The sequence below is a fragment of the Schistocerca nitens genome, chromosome 10, assembly GCF_023898315.1.
Source record: "Schistocerca nitens isolate TAMUIC-IGC-003100 chromosome 10, iqSchNite1.1, whole genome shotgun sequence".
Lineage (NCBI taxonomy): Eukaryota > Metazoa > Arthropoda > Insecta > Orthoptera > Acrididae > Schistocerca > Schistocerca nitens.
The window spans coordinates 104,929,548-104,937,000 of record NC_064623.1 but is presented as its reverse complement, the minus strand read 5'-3'; the positions used below and the strand labels follow the sequence as shown (position 1 = coordinate 104,937,000).

At 46.1% G+C, this 7,453-nt stretch overlaps 1 pseudogene; it reads left to right on the top strand.

Moving 5' to 3' along the window:
- Positions 1 to 5,886: 5,886 nt before the first annotated feature.
- Positions 5,887 to 6,047, top strand: LOC126210880 (U4 spliceosomal RNA; annotated as a pseudogene).
- The last annotated feature ends 1,406 nt before the right edge of the window (positions 6,048 to 7,453 follow it).

Genomic DNA, 7,453 nt, shown 5'->3' with positions numbered 1-7,453 from the left:
AGTAATATCTGGCATTCTCCAGGAAAGTGTTACAGGCTCTGGGCTGTTTCTTATAAATATAAACGATTTGGGATCAATCTGAACTGCCTTCTTAAAGTGTTTGCAGGTAATGCTGTCATTTACCGTCTTGTAAAGTCATCAGATGATAAAAAATCAAATCCAAGATGATTTAGACAAGATACTTGTATGGTGAGAAAAATGCCAATTGATTGTAAATAATGAAAACCGTGGTGTCATCCAGATGAGTACCAAAGGGAATCAACAAAATTTCGGCTACACGATAAAGCACACAAATCTAATGGCTGTGAATCAACGAAAAACTTAAAAAATAAATACAGTTATGAGTAACTTAATTTTGACCTATCACATAACTAATGTTGTGGAGAAAGGGAACCAAAGACTGCCAGTCATTGGCAAGATGGCTTAGTAAAGGCAACAGGACTGTTAAAAGACTGCTTGAACGACGCTTATCCCCCCCCCCCCCCCTCTTCTGGAGCACTGCTGTGCAGTGTGTCACACACATCCGATAGGATCGACAGAGGAGGTCTAGAGAGTTTAAAGAAGGCAGCAGATTTTGTATTATCGTGAAACAGAAGAGAGTTCCACGGATATGATACGTGAAATGGGATGGGAATCATTGAAACGGAGCCGTTTTTCGCTGTGGGAGGATCTTGGCATGGGTTTTCAATCACCAATTTTGTCCTCCGAGTACGAAAATATTTTGGTGGCGCCCACCTACATACGGAGGAATGACCATCGTAATAAAGTAAAGGAAGTCGGAGCTTGCACGGAAATGTTTAATGTTCGTTTCTCCCTTACTGTTCGGAACGATGGAGAAATAGATTGAAAGTGTCTCAATGAACCCTCAGCTAGGCTCTTAATTGTGAATTGCAGAATAGTCATGAAGATGTAAACCAAAACGTGCGTTCTGTAGCATGCACGTAAATTACTACCACATAATAAGAATTTGGTATCAGATTGCCGAAGAAAGAAGAAATTAATAAGAAGTAGCAGAAATAAGAACAGAGGAAAATTTTACATCAGAATTGATTGTCAAGACGTAGATGAAGTGAAGGTATTCTGCTGCCTAGGGAGCAAAATATCCAATGGCAGACGGAGCAAGGAGGACAGACTACCAATGGCCAAAAGGGCATTCCTGGCCAAGAGAAGTCTACTAGTATCAAACATAGACTTTAATTTGAGGAAAAAATTCCTGAGAATCTACGTCTAGATAACAGCATTGTACGGTAGTGAAACATAGAATGTGAGAACACCGGAACAGAAGAGAATCGAAGCATTTGAGATGGGGCGCTAGAGACGAACGTTGAAAACCAGGTGGACTGATAAGGTAAGGAATGAGGAGGTTCTGCGCAGAATCGGAGACGAAAGGAATACGTGGAAAACACTGACAAGGAGAAGAGACAGGACGATAGGACATTTGTTAAGACATGACGGAATGACTTCCATGGTACTAGAGGGAACCGTGGAGGACAAAACTGTAGAGGTAGAGAGAGATTGGAATACATTCAGCAAATAATTGAGGACACAGGTTGCGAGTGCTGCTATGAGATGGAAAGATTTGCACAGGAGTCGAATTCTTGGCAGGCTTCATCTAGACTCTGCTAGTCAGCTTCTTATGTCCTCCTTAATTCGTAAGTCCAGTATAGATTCGACAACAAATTTGTAAGATATCAGAATTACTTTAGTTCTTCTGCTTCTTGGTGCTAAAATTTAATGGCTTTTTGTCAGTATCATAGATGTTGCTGCTGACATTTTTCTCTTTCTTTATTTCACTCTCGCATCTTAATCTGTGTTCAGTAGAATGTTCATTACAGTGTATTCGTCTTGCAACTCTTGTACACTCTCGCAGCCTTCACATCATCTTCATATAATTATAACCTCCAAGCGCATTTTCATTTGGCTCGACGGTCGAAGCTTCTTGGATGACGAGGCGGGGCACCGCCTTGCTATACAGATCCGAGTTGACTCCATCCGATATTACAACACTACCCAATGGTCGCGTTCTTGCATGTATCATTCGAGATGTACTTTTTATTAATGTCTATGCTCCTTCAGGAGCTACTCACAGGCATGACCGAACAACACTTTTTACGTCAGTTATCACCCCTTTCTTGACAGCTCGTCGTCGTATCGTATTTGGCGGAGATTTCAACTGTGTGGTAGCCGATGCTGATCAGGTCCCAACGCCTATGAGGTGTGAAGCGCTCGCTTCACTCCTTCGGGCGGCTGCCCTTAATGATACGTGGCGCCACTTTCACCCCGCCTACACACAATTTACTCACATATATCCCACTGGGGCAAGCCGTATTGATCGTGTGTATGTCTCTACTGATTTGATTCCTGCCCTTTGTGCCGTCCAAGTCATTCCTGTGGCCTTCAGTGACCACTGTGCATACTCTTGCTCCTTGCATATCACGGGTCCAATCCCGTTTCCTCGGGGCACCTATTGGAAGATGAATACACTTCATCTCCCAACGCCCGAACTTCGCACACTTGTCACGAAAACATGGCGGGATTGCATCGCTACTGCTTCAAAGTACCCTACCACTGTGGTTTGGTGGCTCCGCTGTGCGAAACCACGGCTGCGACGTGTCATCCAGCAACATAGTCGCGAAGTCGCACACTGGAAGCGTAGCACGTTAGACTTCTATCAACAATGTTTCAATGATGCACTAACCCTTCCTGCCGACAGGTATGACCAGCTACGCATGCGCCTCAACAAAATTAAAGCGACAATCCTTCGCTTCTCTCGGGAGAAGGCCGAAGGGATGATGGTAAGGTGCCGATCTGCAACCCCGATTGACGGCGAGAGGCCATCCATCTATCACCTAGCCTCTGAAAGGAATCGTGCAAAGAAGAACACCATGCTACGCCTTAAAACAGACGATGGTACGCGCCTCACAGATCACCGTGAAGTCATCAAACACCTAACAGACCATTATACGCACCTCTTCCAGGATGTTGCGGTAGACGTCGCCGCCCAACGAGCACTTATCGGTGGGGTCCCGACTTCCTTGGACCGTCGAGACCGCGACTGTTTAACCGAGCCACTCACACTCGCTGACCTCACCTCTGTCCTCCGCGCCTGCCCGGGAAACAAATCACCTGGCCCCGACGGTCTCCCTTATGAATTCTACCAACAATTTTGGGACCTGTTAGGGGACCGCTTCTGCAAAATGTGCGAGGAGATTTTTGCTGGTTGCGAACTACCCGCCGACTTTCTAGCTGGACGCATTGCCCTTATTCCAAAGGTCACCGGTTACTGTCGGGCTAAAGACCTGCGTCCCATCACCGTTCTTAACACTGATTATAAGTTGATGGCACGAAGCGTGGCTTCACGTCTTAAACAAGTCATGAATACGGTACTTTGCCCCACTCAATCATGTGGCGTTTCGACTCGAACCATCTTCACCGCCGCTTCTATATACCGTGATGCGGTCTTACTCACCGCCGACGCTCGAACCCCGGCTGCAATTCTGTCCCTAGATTTCGCCGGTGCCTTTGACAGGGTCTCCCACCATTACCTGCTGGCCGTTATGTCGCGGATGGGTTTTGGGAAGCGCTTCATAAGAATCATCCGGCACTTCTTGGATGGAGCAAATTCCACAATCGTTGTGAACGGCTGCCGATCACGACCGATTCCCATCAGACGATCAGTTCGACAAGGGTGTCCCCTGTCAATGTATTTGTTCGCTTTAGCGCTGGACCCCATGCTGCGTGACATCGGACGGATGGTCGATGGTGTCGCTCTCCCAGGCGTCACCTTCCGCAGTGCGGCATACGCGGATGATGTCGGTGTGTTCGTTGCAAACGCCAGGGACATCGATTCCGTTCGCCGAGTTCTCAACGTTTATGAACGAGCATCCGGTGCCATGTTAAATTCCAACAAAACGGTGATGCTCCCGCTAGGACCACGATCATTGACCATCGAACGCCCATGGTACCGAGTTGTGGGGGAACAACGTATCTTGGGCCTTGAGGTGACTGCCTGCCCGCAGCGTATGTTAACACTCACTTGGAGGCGGCTTCTCACGCGCATCAGAGGACTTTGCGTGAGCCACGCTGATCGACGCCTCGACCTCCATCAACGAATCCAACTGATTAATACCTACATCCTCTCACGGGCTTGGTATGTAGCACAAATCCTTACGCTACCGAAACAAATCGGCAGAGCCATCTCACGAGCAGTATACTGGCTCTTGTGGCGGCATACACTGTTCAAAGTTGATGCGCAGACTTGTACACTGCCAAAAGTCGATGGTGGCCTTGGACTCATCGACTTTACCCGCAAATGTGCGGCCCTCCTGATTCACCGTATCGCCACTTTGCGCGAAACTGACCCAGGTGGGACAACAGCGGTTCTTTTCGACCGTTATCGTCCACGATCGGCGCGTGCACCAGTATATTTGACGCATATTCCGTTCCGGATGACGACAGTCAAGGACTATTACCTCAATCAAAGTTACGTCTTAACAGTGGCCACTGACAAGGCGCGCACGTCGAAGCGCCTTTACCAGGCACTTCGAGGCCAGCCCACACCACATAAATTAGAGGACAGACGACCGTCGGTCATCTGGCACCAAGCTTGGGCTAATGTCAACAACCCAGCCCTTCCCACGGAAGTTTCGGCGCTATGGTATCGTGTCGTCAACAATTTAATACCCACTAATCATCGACTGGCGGCCATCCGCCTACGGCCATCGGCTGCTTGCGGCCGATGTGGTGACGTAGACACCAGAGAGCATCGTCTCTTATGCCCTCACGTCCAAGAAGTGTGGAACCTTGCACGTGTGCTATTAGCGCTGATCGGTGGGACGACACCAGACAATGTGTCGATCGACTGGTTCCTTACCCCTGATATTCAGTCCAACCCCCGAACACGACGTAACGCAATGGTGTGGCTCTTGAGCCACACCATTTTCACGATCTATGACCTTTCCCTCACCGATGCTGTCTCTTTCATGGACTACCTGTGGAGCCAGCATCGCCTGGCGGAATCTGACCGGAAATATACCACTACCTTTGCCAGATTTCTGAAAGTTGCAATGGTTCATGGGTATCAAAAGGTGTTCCGGGTTGACTAAGGCACCTCGTCCTGGAATTGCCTGAGTTTACCCCTGGAGCTATGTCACTCGGCCTTCAAACTACCCTGGACTTGCCTATACCCCAGATTTGACATAGGCCTTCTGGGCATCACTAGAGTAGACTATTGTATGTTACTAATGATATGACAATTGATAACATGGGAATTGTGTGAACTTCGTATGGGAAATTATTGGGAAATCAGAAACCACGTAAATAATCTTAGAGGATTATTAATTAGTTAATTCTATGGGCGATGAGATTATCTCGCCAGTTTAGTTTTCTTTTGTGTGTGATCTGTTCATTTTTTTTTTCATTTTCAGTCCTTTTTACGCTTTGGTTAGTTCTAAAGATTGGGAAATCAGAAACCACGCAAATAATCTTAGAGGATTATTACTTAGTTAATTCATGGGCGATGAGATTATCTCACCAGTTTAGTTTTCATTTATGTGTGCTGCCGTCCATGCTTTTCATTTGCCTTCATTATTTCTTTCTTTTTAGTTTCTAAACCATCACTTGCTTCACACCTGCAGCGAGAGGTGTATTACTGAGTAGTGTGTCGTCGCCCCCGAGGCATAGCAGAGTGTGCCTCGGTTTTTTATTTTCGGTTTATGGCAATACATCTTGCTACAAACAGCACCCTGCTTTACGTGCTGCGTCGACACTAGCGGATGGCGGCATTCTTGGAGAGGAAAAGGAAGGGCTATAGGGGAGGAAGGAGGCCCATTTATTAAAAAAAAAATAAAAAAAAACAAAAAAAAGATGAGGTTTATCCGAGGTGCGATTATTGCTAGTTGAAAACTTTTACCAATAAAATAAAAAAAAAAAAAAGATGAGGTTTATCCGAGGTGCGATTATTGCTAGTTGAAAACTTTTACCAATACCCCGCCTAGTGGACGTGAAATACCGTCCGCTACGGAAATTTTTGCGAACTCCTGCGGGAGTCCAAAAAAATATTATAAAAAAATAAACAAAAAAAGATAAAAAATAAAATAAAATGAAAAATAAGAAAGAAAAAAAAGAAAAAAAAGAATGCTGTCATATTTGGATCCCTTGCACCTGCGAGACCAAAATGTTATGGGCAATGGTTGAACCACAACAAATAGATCGCGTCTCCACGTGTTTGTTGCGCTGTATTTGTTTCCTGAATGAATTTTTCACTCTCCAGCGAAGTGTGAGGTGATTTGAAACTACGTGGCAAATTAAAACTTTATGCCGCAAAAGGACTTGTCTGGAACCTTACCGTTTTGTGACAGGTGATCTACCGTCTGAGCTATCCCAGCAGGACTCACGACCCGTCCTCACAGCTTTACTTCCGGCAGTACCTCATCTTCTGCCTTCCAAACACAGAAGTTATCTTGTAACTTTGAAGGACTGACATTCCTGGATAAAAGCATGGCATTCCTCCAGAATGGATTTCCACTCTTCAGCAGTGTGTGCGCTGATATGAAACTGGCAGTTTGCGCCTACTCGGCACTCGCTCCCGGGACTTTTGCCTGTCGCGGAAATGTGCTCTACCGGCTGAGCACCGAAGTACGACGCAACGACTCCCCGCAGAACTTACTTCCGCCAGTAGCTCATCTCTGCAATCTCCAAGCTTGGGCTGGACCATGTCTCCATCGTATGTTTCCATTTAGGACCGTTAGTTTCAAACCCTGTGCAGGATAACTATGTGATTTGGACGGTAGGAGATGTAGCACTGGCGGAAAGTAAAGCTGTGAAGAGTACTCATAAGTCGTCCTTGATTATCCCAGCGGGCCCAGCACTTGCTCGCAAAACGTCCATGGTGCAAGTCGCTGTTCGGCACAGAGTTTTAATCTACCACGAAGTTTCAGTACTAGTTTTGTCTGTGCCGTCATTGTACCAGTGCAGGCGAATGAATGTGATTGTTAAGAATTAGCTTCGTGTAAGGTCATAAATCTGTGTAACGTGGAAACGCTTTGAGCTACGACGTTCTTTCGGGTGTCATAGTGAGCAGTATAAAAGGCCAAAAATAAGGTGGTAAAAATACAGTGTGGCACACGAAATGTGTTACCATTTTGTTTTTGAATATAAACTTTATTGTCAATACAATCTGAAAGGAACATACACTACAATGAAGAGCCGTCGAGGAGATTTGTTCTAACTCAGCACATCCTCAATATGTCCACCATTTCGTTTCCTAACTTCCTTCAAACGAACACTGAAGTTAGTGATTACCCTACGGCACATGTCTTCCGTAATTTCACTGCAGGCTTGAAGAATAAGTCTTCTGAGTTCCATTAAATCACGTGAACGTTTCGGGAAAATTTTTTGCTTTAGTACCCCCAAAGAAAAAAGTCACATGGATTGAGGTCTGGACTACTGGGGG